This window comes from Pogona vitticeps, chromosome 1 (assembly GCF_051106095.1).
Source record: "Pogona vitticeps strain Pit_001003342236 chromosome 1, PviZW2.1, whole genome shotgun sequence".
Classification (NCBI taxonomy): domain Eukaryota; kingdom Metazoa; phylum Chordata; class Lepidosauria; order Squamata; family Agamidae; genus Pogona; species Pogona vitticeps.
The window spans coordinates 74,794,666-74,810,359 of NC_135783.1; the positions used below are offsets into that span (position 1 = coordinate 74,794,666).

A 15,694-nucleotide genomic window follows, 5' to 3' on the forward strand; every position below is an offset into this window, starting at 1 on the left:
ATTTATAGCAGGCAAGGCACAATAGGTTAGGCCATACAAAGCCATGAACAATGTTCTTGACGAGCCAAAAAAACTGAATACAAACTATAGTAGCTGAAATCAGGAAGCAGGTACTGTAATCCAGTTAGAAGTCACGAGGAACAGTTAGTTTCCTTGCTGCAACACCCTTTGAAAATACATTCTCTATTAGATGCCCAGAACTAGTTGAAAAGTTTGCAAGTTGAATCCAAATTTCCCATAGAAATGCATTGAAAATTAATGCATTTTTATGGGGGGGGGAAGGTCAGAAACTTTAAAAAACTTAAAAGAAAGTCAATTACCAGGTACTGTAGACTGAGCCTTGCTCTTCACAGTGCCTTGGTAGACCCCAGAACGGCCAAAAAAGAGCCCCAAACAGCCAAAAGCCAGCAGGCACCCGGCAGACGGCAGCCATTTTGTGCTCTTCTTCACTCCCGCTCCTGCTCCTTCCCCCTCCCCTCTCCCCATCTAACAGCTGATCAGCGCTGGTCTGAAAGGCTTTGCAGGAAGCTTTTAAAGCAAGTGCCCCTATGCACATTTCTACACAAGCAGGTTTCAGCTCAAACGGAGCACCTTTTCACCCAAGCAGTTTAACGCAAAACAAGCAGCTTTTAAAGCAAGTACCCCTATGCACGTTTCTACACAAGCAGGTTTCAGCTCAAACGGAGCACCTTTTCACCCAAGCACAGTTTAACCCAAAACAAGCAGCTTTTAAAGCAAATACCCCTATGCACGTCTCTACACAAGCAGGTTTCAGCTCAAACGGAGCACCTTTTCACTCAAGCACAGTTTAACCCAAAACAAGCAGCTTTTAAACTACATTTTACATTTTAAAACGACAATACCAGGCCGTCCCAGGTCTCTCTCCCAGAAATCTAACTGCTTGGACTAGCAAGGAAGCAGACAAGCAGCCGCTTCACTAACTGAAAGTTTGAATTTCCCCACTTTCCCTGCCTTCCCCGCACATTAGGTATGCTAATATCTGTGCACTGGAGGATTGTGGGAGGAACATTCCAGCCCCTGATGGGGGTCCTGTGGGGCACCCCAAAACACTGAGTAGGTCTCTTGGTCTCTTTCGGGACTGGGGCTGTGCAGCCGTGCTCTGATCAGGAGGTGCAGCTGGGGGGGGTCACCATGCCTTTGGGGGATAGGGCACAGAAAGGGGAAGAATTTTCAGGGGCCACTCCAACTCATACCTGGCAGGGGAGATACCATTATTGTAAAAGTGCTTTTCCCAGGGTAAGGCTCATCTATTGCACTCTGGATGTGCTGACCCCTGTGATTTCCCCAAATGTGGGAAAATCAACTGCCTAAGTGGGGGACTGTGTGGTTTCCCCTGGTCTTTCTAGAATTACTCTTTTCCCTTTGGTCCTTGCTGTTTTCATTGCCTGCTGCCATAGGCCTGTTAGCCTTGCTTGTTTTCCAGGTGGGCTGCAAGAAGCAGATCCTGGAAACTCAGCAGTGCAGAATGGTGAGGTCCAAACAGCAAGCAGTCTTTGGTGCCAGTTCAGAGGCCTCCCAGCATGGCAGTGGGAGGCTTCTGGGTGGTGGTGGCTGAACCCTTTTTTACTGTATAAGTAAAAAGACGGACATACTCCCCCCCCACTTTTTTGGGGGGGAAAGTGCATCTTATGGAGCAAAAATACGGTATATTCCTTGTTTCAAGTCCCACTTGGATAACTTCATCTTCCAAAGGAATCCTTGTTTTTTCTTGCTTCCTTGATTTTCCTTATTCACCAAGTGCTTGGGATGTATCCTGACTCCTTTATTTTGTGGTACACACCCTAACTGATATTCTGTTTAGAACATCTTTAATCATCTTTAAATATGGTGTTTTGGCCCTTTGAACTTCCTTTTTCACTAGTTCCTCACCGACAAAGTTCCCTCTTTTGAAACACAATATTATTGCAATGAACTTTCTTTACAATGATGCACTTATAACTGCTGGATAACTCAGTAGTTTAGGTCTCTGGCTGCAGAGTCAGAGGCTGGGAGTGCAATTCCCCATTGCGCCTCCTTGACAAGGGCTGGACTCAATGATCCACAGGCTCTCTTCCAGCTCTGCAGTTCTAAGATTATATGTGTGATGAATTTCGTAAGAACACAGTTATTCTTCCTAACTAATTCAAACTCACTTCCACGTCACTCCACTGTAGACCACACATAAGCTAGCATCCTGTATTACCCTCTCTCTTACTGGCAAAAACACAGTCAGTTATGGAACCTACACATTTCAGTTCTTTGGCTATCCAGCAGAAAATAGTTGAAGTTGAAATGCAAATTGGAAGAAGAGAGGTATGCTTGGCGGGGGGACCAGAGGTGAAAATGGCAAAAAGGGAGAAAAAGAGAGCAGAGTTGAAGGAGAGATGAGAGGAAATTGAAGGGGAGAAAACAATGGCAATTAGAGGGGAACACAGCAACTAAAAAGGGAGGAATTATGTGCTAATTTTGAAGCAATTTTAAGGCATAGTTCTTCCTGGAATGAAATACTTACTTTAACTTTGTGCCTACAGAGAAAACACAATTCAACTTAGAAAAAACCTCACTTTCTGTCCACTGTCAGGGATCCAATTAGTTCATAAATGTAGTTATCTTTTGTATCCTCTGGTGCTCAAGAAGCTTCCAAATGCACTGTCAGATCTTGTCTATAATTTTGAGAATTCCTGGAGAACAAGTAAGATCCATAAAGAGGGAGGCAAAGATTGTTACCATCTTCAAAAAGGAGGAAAATGAGGATCCAGACAACAGCAAACTACCACATTTTTCCATGTATAAGACTATATTTTTGTCTAAAATCTTTAGAATAAAAATTGAGGGTAGTCTTATACAGTGGTGCCTCACTTAATGATGTTAATTGGTTCCAAAAAAAATATCGCTATGGGAAAACATCGCTAAGCGAAACACCATTTCCCATAGGAATGCACTGAAAACCGGATAATCCGTTCCAATGGGAACGGATTACTGTCCTTAAGCGAAAATCGCCATAGGAAACATCGCTAAGCGAAACAATGTTTCCCCCACTGGAATGCATTGAAGCCTATTCCGTTTTCAGGTCCGTTTTCAGGTCTGTTTTCACTATTTTAAAAGTGTCTTAAAATGTTCAAAAACTGTTTTAAATGCTTGGAATCGTTAGTGCACCTTGTAAAACCTTTGCAAACTTAATTTGGCTTTATTCTGACTCTTCGTTAATTTTTGGTGAATTTCTCCCCCCCCCACTGGAATGCATTGAACTGTAGGTTTGACAGCTGTGAAAAGGATCTAGGGTGTTAGTAGGCCACAAACTAAACTTGAGTCAACACAATGATACACTGGCAACATAAATTAATGCAATGCTAGGGCATATTACCCCTTCATGGATTGCTACCTTGTCATGGCGAAAGGGCTTGAGTAATTCAGAGAAGCTATGGGCTATGCCGTGCAGGGACACCCAACGGACAGGTCATAGTGTAAAGTTCTGACTAAACGCAATCCACCCAGAGCAGGAACTGGCAAGCCACTCCAGTATCTTTGCCAAGAAAACCCCAAGAACAGAAACAAAAGGCTAAAAGATATGACGCTGGAAGATGAGCCCCTCAGGTCGGAAGGCATCCAACATGCTACTGAGGAAGAGTGGAGGACAAGTACAAGTAGCTCCAGTGCTAATGAAGTGGTTGGGCCAAAGCCGAAAGGACGCTCAGCTGTGGACATGCCTGGAAGTGAAAGGAAAGTACAATGCTGTAAAGAAAAATACTGCATAGGAACATGGAACGTAAGATCTTGGTAAGCTGGATGTGGTCAAACAGGAGATGGCAAGAATAAACATCGACATCCTGGGTGTCAGTAAACTAAAATGGACGGGAACGGGCGAATTCAATTCAGACGATTATCATACCTACTATTGTGGGCAAGAATCCCATAGAAGAAATGGAGTACCCCTCACAGTCAACAAAAGAGTGGAAAAGCTGTACTGGGACATACAGTGGACCCTCTACTTAAGGAATTAATCCGTATTGGAATGGTGGCTGCAAGTTGAAAAGTCTGTAAGTCGAATCTCCATTGACCTACAATGCACTGAAACCCGATTAATCCCATAACCAGTGGTTTTTATTCTATTTTTATTCCATTTTGGTTTTTTTCTGGTCTGTAAGTCGATTCTCTGGCTGCAAGTCGAATCTAAATTTTGCAGCCAGAGAAGTCTGTAACTCGAAAAGTCTGTAAGTCGAGCCGTCTGTAAGTCGAGGGTCCACTGTAATCTCAAAAATGATAGAATGATTTCAATACAAACCCAAGGCAGTAATCCAAGTTTATGCACCAACCACCGATGCTGAAGAGACTGAAACTGACCAATTCTATCAAGACTTACAACACATTCTAGAACTGACACCAAAGTAAAATGTTCTTCTCATCCTAGGGGATTGGAATGCTAAAGTAGGGAGTCAAGAGATAAAAGGAACCACGGGGAAGTTTGGCCTTGGAGTTCAAAACGAAGCACGGCTAAAGGCTAATAGAGTTTTGTCAAAAGAACAAGCTGGTCATCACAAACAGTCTTTTCCAACAACACAAGAGGACATTACCAGATGGCCAATACTGAAATCAGATTGATTATATTCTTTGCAGCCAAAGATGGAGAAGCTCTATACAGTCAGCAGAAACAAGACCTGGAGCTGATTGTGGCTCTGATCATCAGCTTCTTATAGCAAAATTCTAGGTTAAACTGAAGAAAGTAGGAAAAACCACTGGGCTAGTCAGGTATACAGTGGTGCCTCGCATAACGAGCGCCCCGTAGAGCGATTAAATCGCTTAACGAGGGGCTCTGGGCCATTGCTGGAGCATTCGCTCAGCGATGGCCCCTATGGAGGTTTTTCGCATTGCGATATTCGCTAAGCAATTCGCTTAGCGAATATTGCATAACGAAGCGGGGGAGAACAGCTGATCGGCGGTTCCAAAATGGCCGCCGGAAGGTCCCCGCCGCATTTTCGCGCCCTGCCCTCGCTTACCGAGGGCGCGAAAATGGCGGCACTATGGAAGAACTTCGCACAATGGTGAGTTTTCAAGCCATAGGAACGCATTGAACGAAGTTCAATGCGTTTCTATGGCTTTTTTATTTCCGCACAGCGATGTTTCCCATAGCGAGGGTTAATCCGGAATGGATTAACCTCGCTATGCGAGGCACCACTGTAATCTAAACCAAATTCCTTATGAATACACAGTGAAAGTGAAGAACAGATTTAAGGAACTAGATTTGGTGGACAGAGCGCCTGAAGAACTATGGATGGAGCCCCAGCAACAAAAACCATCCCAAAGAAAAGGAAATATAAGAAAGCAAAGTGGCTGTCCAACGAGGCCTTAGAAATAGTAGAGAAGAGAAGGGAAACAAAATGCAAGGGAGATAGGGGAAGGTACAGAAAACTGAATGCTGACTTCCAAAGAATAGCAAGGAGAGACAAGAGGGACTTCTTAAATGAACAGTGCAAAGAAATAGAGGAAAATAATAGAAAGGGGAAACCAGAGATCTGTTCAGGAAAATTGGAGATATTACAAGAAAATTTTGTGCAAAGATGGACGTGATAAAGGACAAAAATGGCAGGGACCTCACAGAAGCAGAAGACATCAAGAAGAGGTTGCAAAAATACACAAAGGAATTATACCAGAAAGATCTGGATGTCCCGGACAAACCAGATAGTGTGGTTGCTGACTTTGAGCCAGACATCCTAGAGCAGTGATGTCTAAACTTTTTGAGCCCGAGTGCCCAAACAGTGAGACAAATCCAAATTATTTCTTTCGAAGTGTCAACACTGCAATTAAATCTGAATACTGAAATGTTAGTTTGAGAGCAACACATGCAGCACCCAGACAACCCAGATAGTGTGGCTGCTGACCCTGAGCCAGACATCCTGGAGAGTGAAGTCGAGTGGGCCTTAGAAAGCATGGCTAACAACAAGGCCAGTGAGGTGACGGCATTCCAGTGGAACTATTTAAAATCTTAAAAGATGACACTGTTAAGGTGCTACATTCAATATGCCAGCAAGCTTGGAAAACTTAACAGTGGCCAGAGCACTGGAAAAGATCAGTCTGCATCCCAATCCCAAAGAAGGGCAGTGCCAAAGAATGCTCCAACTACCGTACAATTGCACTCGTTTCACACGCTAGGTTTCACACGCTAGCAAGGTTATGCCAAAAATCCTCCAAGGTAGGCTTCAGCAGTATGTGGATTGAGAACTGCCAGAAGTACAAGTCCTGCAGCGCTCTGATCCCTTTTCCCCTATACTTGCTTAGCCCCACTTAGATTTCTTAATTTTGGGTTAGAAAAGTGGGGAAGCGTCTTATACATGGTGGCGTCTTATACATGGAAAAATACAGTACATTCCAATCCCCAAGAAAAGAGATACCAAGGAGAGTCGTTAAGGACCACTATTTCCCATATAAGCAAAGTGATGCTCAAGGTGTTGCAACAAAGGCCTTTACCTTATATGGAGCACGGAATGCCTGATTTTTGCATTGGATTCCAAAAAGGAAGAGACACTCAAAATTATATTGCAATATGCACTTGCTAACGGAGCACACCAAAGAATTTCAGGAGAAGATCCATCTATACAGATTACAGCAAAGCCTTTGACTGTGTGGTTCCTGAGAAACTGTGAGCTGTTCTGAAAGAATTGGGTGTGCCTCCCTACTTGAGTGTCCTCATGTGTAACCTAGTGGTGCCTTGACTTACGAACTTAATCCGTATTGAAACAGTGGCCGTAAGTCAAAACGTTCGTAAGTAAAAGCACCATTTCCCATAGGAATGCATTGAAAACCGATTAATCCGTTCCGGCTGAAGAAAAAAAATACAAAAAAACCCCACTCCAAGTCCCACGCTGGGACTGCAATAATAATAATAATAATAATAATAATAATAATAATAATAATAATAATAATAATAATAATAATAATAATAATAACAACAACAACAACAACAACAACAACAACAAACCAAAAATAAACATTGCAGCAAGTCCAACACAGAAATGTAACCCACTAGCCCAAACCTACCCTCCAAAACCCACCCAGAACAACTTTTTAAAAAGGAAAAAGCAGCACCTTACCAGTCTGAAGCCTCTGCGGAGGCTTCCCAGGCTTCCAAAGCACTGGCACCCGGCAACTTCTCCTTCCTCCTCCTGCGCCGCTGCCACACGCCCCATCCATGGAGCCCCTCTGACCCGCGCGCCCCATCCAGGGCCTTTGGCGGCCCTTACTCCTTGGCAGACCCACTCTTTCTGCGGCACTTACTCCGAAGTAGACGCGCACCAAGGATGGGCAGGGAGCACACCGGCTTCCCGTGCCTGGCAGCGATCCGGACCCACCCTGCCTCTCCTTCCTCCTCCTGTTCGGCAGAAGTAAAAAAGTTCCCTGACCCCCTGCTCTAACCATTGGGGCGAAAGAGCTACAAAGAAGCAGCCTCTTTGCCACCAACAGTTTGAATTTCCCGCCTTTTCCCCCTGCCTTTTTCCGTTCGTAAGTCAAAGCTCTGGCCGCAGGTCAAAGCAAAATTTTGCGGCTGGAGCTGTTCGCAAGTCAAATTGTTTGTAGGTACAGTGGTGCCTCGCAAGACAAATTTAATTCATTCTGCGGTTAATGTTGTCTTGCGAAAAATTCATCTTGTGAAACGCGTTTTCCCATAGGAATCAGATTAATGCGTTCCTATGGGCAAAAAAAGTCAGAACAAAGTCAAGTTTGGTTTACAAATGGTTTATTAAGTGCTCTTTAAAGCCATACATATTGTGCAGATGATTTTAAAAAATTTCAATAGAAAAACTTTAACTTTTAAAACGTCATAGAAAAACATTTTAAAATCAGCAAACATGAGGTAGGAACAAAAAACGGAAAACATTCTTCCTGCAAAGCACGGCCATAGGAACATTTGTCTTGCGACTTATCAACCCCAATTGCCAAAACCATTTGACTTGTGAGTTTTTGTCCTGCGAGGCATTTGTCTTGCGAGGCACCACTGTATGGGTGTTTGTAAGTCGAGGCACCACCGTATTGTGGACAAGGAACTACTATTAGGCCAGAATATGGAGAGCTCTAACCAACAAAGCTAAGGTGGGAAATGTATCTGCATTAAGCTAACCTGTTTTGTAATTTTCAGGATTCTAAATTCAATACATCTGAAAGTTCTCCCACTCCCCATCCTCTCACCACTATTTGTCTCAGTTCTTCACATTTCCCTTCTTGAAAGTGTCAGTTCAAACACCAGCATATGCCCTACATCTTCTGTGCTGAAGTCAATGATTCATTCAGTTCCCTGGATTCTCCTTACACTTCCCTTAGCACGTCAACACCTTTGTCATGCAATGGCGCAAATCTATGCCCAGCTTAGAGTCCTTTCCCAATGTACTTTAATGATGTATTTGGTTCCTTAATCTTTTTAGGAATAAACTACACTTTCCCCTTCCCTTATTATTTATTTAGATTTCTATGATACATTTTGTTCTCTTCTTTTTCTGAAGAAAAGGCTTCTATTTTCTAAAGAAAGTCAGTTTTCTTTAAGAAATTCCTAGATGTTGCTTATTTACAAACATGTTGGTACCCCCTTAAATTCGGTGATACTTTTACAGATTTACAGTGTAGATTCTAGCTGAGGAAGAAAAAAAATCAGGAATAGGCCACATGGTCATGGAAACAATACAAATGCAGAAGCAGATGAGACCTCTAATTGACCATTAAGAATGTAAAACAAACAAACAAAAACAAACAAAAAAGAAATAGCAATGATAAATCATCTTCTTCAAGACTGTGCATCAAGTTCTTGGAAACTTGTGTACTGTTTTTAATTTCTCAAATTCACATGTCTTATGGTGTAGAGGCTAGGTAAGAATTTTAGATAGAAATAGCTGAAGCATGCATGTTGGTTTCTTCAGCTAGCAATTTGGAACTTATAGCCGATCTCTTAAAACACAGTATAGTCACAGGCCGAGTTTCTGTTGTTTTAAGTTAGCAAGCCGCCAGCATTCACAGAATATTTACACTAATCACTTTTCCTTCCAACCTCCTTTTTTATCAGTCCCCTTATTAGAGGCATTTAATCTTAAATCAAATGTGACTGTGTTGGATTTTTTGGAAACTGTTCACTTACACTGCTATCTAATTCATATTGAAGGTAACTGAAGTCAGTTATTACTACAACATTTTCTGCATTGACACTGATTTCCCTTCCCAACAAGACTGCTGAGTACTTCAGCCAGATGCAGAATTGGAAGCCCCCAAACCAATTTATTTTGAAGACACTGTATCATCACCTACAATGATTATACGGAAGAGTGGTGATCCTTTTGAGGTCTGTAATTTGAAACCCTCTTTTATGTACATACTGATACATTCACCGTCCTTCTCTGACTGTCCTACAAAGTCTGTATCTCACATTCACTGCACAAATTAACTGCATCCCATTGGGTCTCTGATTTCCTCCAGTACATCTGTCAAGATCACTATATTTATGCTCTCCATTAAATCCAAGCTCTCCAAGCTCTTTATTTTAGTTTCTTTGCATTAGCAAGAAAAGCATAAAACACAGTGTTCCTCTCAAAATGTCTTTGGTGTATACATTTCCTTCATGGTGCTATGGCTATTCCGACTATCTAAATTCAAATTATTTCCACTTTGCCCCTTCTTGAGCATTTCACATTTTACTCCTATGGATGACTCATACAAAATTGAATGGTCCTGTTGGCTTTCTGTAAAACAGTGGTCCCCAACCTTGGGCCTCCAGATGTTCTTGGACTTCAACTCCCAGAAATCCTGGCCAGCAAAGGTGGTGGTGAAGGTTTCTGGGGGTTGTAGTCCAAGAACATCTGGAGGCCCAAGGTTGGGGACCACTGCTCTAAAAGGTAAGTTTTAAGCTGCTCTACCTCCTCTTTCACGTCAAAAACCAGTAGTATGAGTCCATTCCAGTTCATGTAGTTCCCATCCCTTTTGTGCAATCTTGTCCCAACAAGTTCCTCAATAAGTATACATCTAAACCCTTCCTCCAGATACCACAATCTATTCTATTTCTACTTCCCTGTCTAGGCCAGCTTAGTATATGGAACAGCCTCCCCCATTCCTCCCCCGCCCAAAAACTTTGGAGGTCCTGGTCTTCATCTTCTTAGATAATCTGAACTTGTCTTCACAGAACTACATCTCATGTCACTGGCACTAATATATGATGAACATAAATCAGCTCTCCTCAGAGTTATCTATTTGACTTTCTACAAAGTGCACAGCATTTTTATCCTTTGAAAAAAGCAAGCCAAGTCACTGTGCTCTGTACACACTTATCAGCTGAATATTTCTAATGATTCACTCTCTCACTACCAAGAACCCTCCATCACAGAGGCATACTCCCTGCACAAGGGATATCTTAATGAATCTTCTTCCTCTTCATACGAGTGATGTTGTCCTTCCATGAGACACTTGCTTATCTCTTTATCAGGATGATGTCAGTGATGATGAATCACAGAATCTGTTCTATGGGAGGTCTATAAATTTCTTTAAGAATTGGGTATCCTTATCAAGTTCTGTCCATCTTATTCTTTGTGACAGCAACGGAGCTGATAATCTGCAAATGATGACTTCCTCAAGGGCATGACCCATCCACCTTTCATTACTCTTAGCTCTGCAGTCAAGTTACCTTGGCCTCAAAGTAAAGAACTTACCCCCTAAAGCCAGAAGCTCCTTAAACCAAGCAACAAGAAAAGATAAATTGTTCCATATGCATTATAATTCCCACAGCCCTACTTGTCTTCTACCTTCATAGCTGTTCTTCTTTATTAGATCTGTTTGCCTATGTTTTTATTAACATGGAAGTGATGGGAGAGAGACTGCTTTGGGTCTTCATCCTATTGCTAAACTTACACAAGTATTTAATTCACCCTTCTGCTTAACTTATCAACTTGGTACTTTTGTCACTGGAGCTCAGACGCTTCATTGACTGAGATTTTCCTTGCCACTCATACAGCGGTGTTTGATTGTGCTTCCTTCAGTATTTAAACCAGGAAACTAAACATAGAGCCATTCTGAATTTGGGAACTGAGTAAAATGCCCATCTCTGATAGGCCCATACTCTCTTTTTAGCACACAGGTTCGTAACTTGGGATTGTTCTTATACCTAACATAATTACTGAGATTTCCTTGTATAGTAGCACTCAAATACCTGTTTAGATTTGGATTGCCAAGTATACTAGACAAGAGCACATTCCATCTATCTCAACACATCTGTAGTGGCTACAAAGTAATGCTCCTTTTTAGCATGACAAATATGACAAATAACTTATAGTGAGGTAAACATGTTAAATTTGTGTTTATGAAGTCAATAAAAGAAAGTCTAGCTTTCTCAAATGTTTTTTCCTGGATGCTGACTTTGAAATTCAAAGCTCTAGATCTCAGTCTTAAATACCTTACAATGCTTCTTCTCCTGCTGTTCCAGGGCCCAAAGATACAATAGCAAGATCATGCTCTAGATTTCTTTCTGCAGAGAAGTAAGGTAGTTATGTGAGCTTACTATCAGGCACAAGGCTTAAATTGTCTTCGTCTGCTTTGAAAAGTATGCATCCTTAATCTCTTATTTTAAATAGATTAACAAACTTCAGTTAAATTGGCTGTCTGGGATTCAGTATATGTCTCATTCTTAAAGTCAGTATTAGTTGCACTGATTTTCCATTCTATGTGAAGCCTGATTCAGAAAGTTACATGCTCAGTTCTCAGAGCAGGTATTCTTCGACCCACTGCTAAAGCCAAGACAACAAGTCTTGCTACCAACTTAAAGGAAGAAAGTGTACAATTTTATTAAACTCACTTTCTACAGATTTCTTATCTGCCATCAAGCTAGCCTTCTGTGGAAACTACTACACCAGAAGAATTGTCACAATTAAGACATTAGAATCACACTCAAGGTCTTGAGGAAAGCCTAGAGTTTCAGGGTGGATCACTCCTTACACTATGCAGGAGACCTGTCCCTTAAAATGTCACCTGTAGTTCTCCTAGCTTTGGCCAAGGGGGGGATATGCATGCTTCCAAGGTACAAGCTGCTCCGCACCCAATGGCAAGGCAGCCATAATCTGAATTCCTATTCAGGTATCTGAAAGAATGGAAGGGTGGAATGGGAATGCACATGTAAGCCATATCTGTACTTCCCACCCAGAAGGCAGACCTGCACAAGTTCATTGTAAATGTCTGCAGATGCACTTGTAAGGACATTTAGCTGAATATGCTTGCAACACTCCCAAGACCAAAAGCTCTGACTTATCAGGGTATATGTTCCCAGCACCCATTTAGCCCTTCATGCTTTCCAGTATTTAATTATTTAATTTAATTTATTTAAAATATTTTATCTTGCCTTTCTCCTTAAAAAGGACCCAAGGCAGCTTACATCCTTGAAATATAATATTTAAAGCTGAAAACAATGAGTATACAATGGTAGTTTACATAATTAAAAGATAATATTTAAACAATTACTATAAAGTATCCAAAGACAATATGAAAGCTAAAACAATAAGTATGCAAATACTAAAAATGAACAAACAAATACAACTCTGACATATGGCAAACAAAAGTAGTACTAAAGACCCAGTCAGAGCAATAATGCATACAATCCATCTAAAAGTCACTCATGTAGGCAGTTACTCGTAGGCAGTCATTGAGGGAAAACTTGCCTGAAGAGAATAGTTTATATCTGAAAAACACTTGAGAATACATAAGGAATAGGACAAAGAAGCCTATTTCTTTGTTGAAGGATGCAAGTTATAGATGGGGACATCTACTGAGATGTTAAATTAATTTATCCAAGCCTGTTTGTAAGCTTCTATGAAGAGCTAAATGGCAGAAGGGCAGGATATAAAACTATCATCACAGTGGCTAAAATCCTGTTGTTTTTTACTCAGGCTAAAGGCAAATGACATAACATTCACTGGATTCCAAATAACAATTAAACAGTCCATGTTAGGACTCTCGAGCATGCACCAAGCCAGTGGGTGCACATACCTAAGAATCACAGCAGAGACGCTTTAACTGTCATCTGGAAGTGAGTGAATGTTATGTCATTTTCTGTAATTCCACAGTAAGATTTCAGCCAGCATGTGCTATTGATTTAACAATGATTTTTATATTATCAGAATAAATAATAAATAAATATTGATTAATTTAACTCACAACATTTAAGACAAGTACGTGGACCGAGAACTCCCAGAAGTACAAGCTGGATTTCGAAGGGGCAGAGGAAATAGAGACCAAATTGCTAACATTCACTGGATTATGGAGAAAGCCAGAGAGTTCCAGAAAAACATCTATTTCTGCTTCACTGACTACGGCAGTGGTTCTTAACCTTTGTTACTCGGATGTTTTTGAACTGCAACTCCCAGAAAACCCAGCCAGCACAGTTGGTGGTGAAGGCTTCTGGGAGTTGCAGTCCAAAACTCCTGAGTAACCCAAGGTTAAGAACCAGTGGACTACGCAAAAGCCTTTGACTGTGTGGGCCACAGCAAACTATGGCAAGTCCTTAAAGAAATGGGAGTGCTTAACCACCTTATCTATCTCCTGAGAAATCTATATGTAGGACAGGAAGCAACAGTTAGAACTGGATATGGAACAACTATTTGGTTCAAGATTGGGAAAGGAGTATGAAAGGCTGTATATTGTCCCCCTGCATATGTAACTTATATGCAGAATACATCATGTGGAAGGCTGGACTGGACGAATCCCAAGCCGGAAATAAGACTGCTGGAAGAAATATCAACAGCCTCAGATATGCAGATGATACCACTCTGATGGCAGAAAGTGAGGAGGAATTAAAGAACCTCTTAATGAGTGTGAAAGAGGAGAATGCAAAAAGTGGTTAGAAGCTCAACATCAATAAAACTAAGATCATGGCCACTGGTCCCATCACCTTCTGGCAAACAGAAGGGGAAGATATGGAGGCAGTGACAGATTTTACCTTCTTGGGCTCCATGATCACTGCAGATGGGGTCAGCAGCCACAAAATTAAAAGACACCTGCTTCTTGGGAGGAAAGTGATGACAAACCTCGACAGCATCTTAAAAAGCAGAGACATCACCTTGCGGACAAAGGTCCGCATAGTCAGAGCTATGGTTTTTCCTGTTGTGATGTATGGAAGTGAAAGCTGGACCATAAAGAAGGCTGACCGCCCAAGAATTGATGCTTTTGAATTGTGGTGCTTGATGAGACTCTTGAGAGTCCCCTGGACTGCAAGGAGAACCTATCCATTCTGAAGGAAATCAACCCTTAGTGCTCACTGGAAGGATAGATCCTGAAACTGAGGCTCCAATACTTTGGCCATCTAATGAGAAGAGAAGACTCCCTGGAAAAGACCCTGATGTTGGGAAAGTGTGATGGCAAGAGAAGGGGACGACAGAGGACGAGATGGCTGGACAGTGTCATCGAAGTGACCAACATGAATCTGACCCAACTCCGAGAGGCAGTGGAAGACAGGAGGGCCTGGCGTGCTCTGGTCCATGGGGTCACAAAGAGTCAAACACCACTTAACGACTAAACAACAACAACAAATTTAAGATAACTGTGAGATAAAGTGTGACAACTGGGAATTTTTCTTATTTTGGGAAAATAAATATTAAGTCAGTTATTATAAACATATTCCATGCTTTCACAAAGGTGCTCAGTTTGCAATTTTAGTCACACAACAACTTTATTTGATTTTTGGGGGAAGAGTAAGTCTTCTGCATAGATCTACATAGTACAGTGACACTTCAACATTGATATCCCACATGCATTTGCTGTTATGCAAGAGGTCTTAAGATTCGGATAGAGTAAAGGTTTTAAACAAAGTTTTAATCCCTTCAAACTTCACAGAATCTATGTCTGAATTTGGCAGAAGAATAGCAAATGCAATCTCACGACAAGGTCCAGAATGGTGCTGGATGCAGGTTAAGGAACAGATAATTCCTTGAAGTTGGAAAGAAACCAGATGTTCAAGCACCTTCTCTTCCCCCATTCCCTTTGCTAGGTATATTGTAAGCAGACTTGTATCTGGTTGAGTAATCCCTATTAGAATTTTAATGTTATTTTATTTTTAAGTGAAGCAGTAGCAAATGCAAATTCATGGTTGTCTAGCACTCCACCATTTGTCAAAAGTTAAGCAGAATGAATTAGTTAGTACTAAAACTTAATATATTGCAGTTGGTTTATTTCTAATTAGAATTGATATGGAATCGATTTACAAAACGGCCACCTGCATAGCCTAAAGCACACATTATGCCTCAGAACGGTGTATGGAATGAAAATGATCTATGCAAACAGGACAAGAAGATCCCCAATAAAAAACAGGAATTTAAAGTATCTAAAAAGCAGCTCCTATCTAAGAAAAAAAAGAGCAGTTAGGTCTGCAAACCCTGTCATAGCAAGCTGGTGACAACTCTGACAAAGAAAGTTTGAGGTGGCAAGGTAACAGATTTCAACTCATCATGAGAAAGGCAGTCTCCTGATGAAAGGCAGTCTACAAATGATAAAGAAAGAAAGAAGGAAAGAGGGGAAGAAAGAAAGAAAGATAAACTGTTCTCCCACCAATAACTGCTATACTAACATATTCGCTACACTGTGTCTTCCATAGAAAAACTATACTAAAGAGCATTACTACCAGTGTCCCTTCCACCACAATAACTTGTGATGGTGAAAACCCGCAAAGGAGAATAGAATGATTTATGTCTTA

At 41.4% G+C, this 15,694-nt stretch overlaps 1 protein-coding gene and 1 pseudogene across 2 annotated transcripts in view; one reads left to right on the plus strand and one right to left on the minus strand.

Moving 5' to 3' along the window:
• Positions 1-15,694, minus strand: part of TAB2 (TGF-beta activated kinase 1 (MAP3K7) binding protein 2) — a 77,650-nt gene that overhangs the window by 52,390 nt on the left and 9,566 nt on the right. The window lies entirely within an intron of this gene.
• Positions 1,207-1,357, plus strand: LOC140703456 (U1 spliceosomal RNA; annotated as a pseudogene).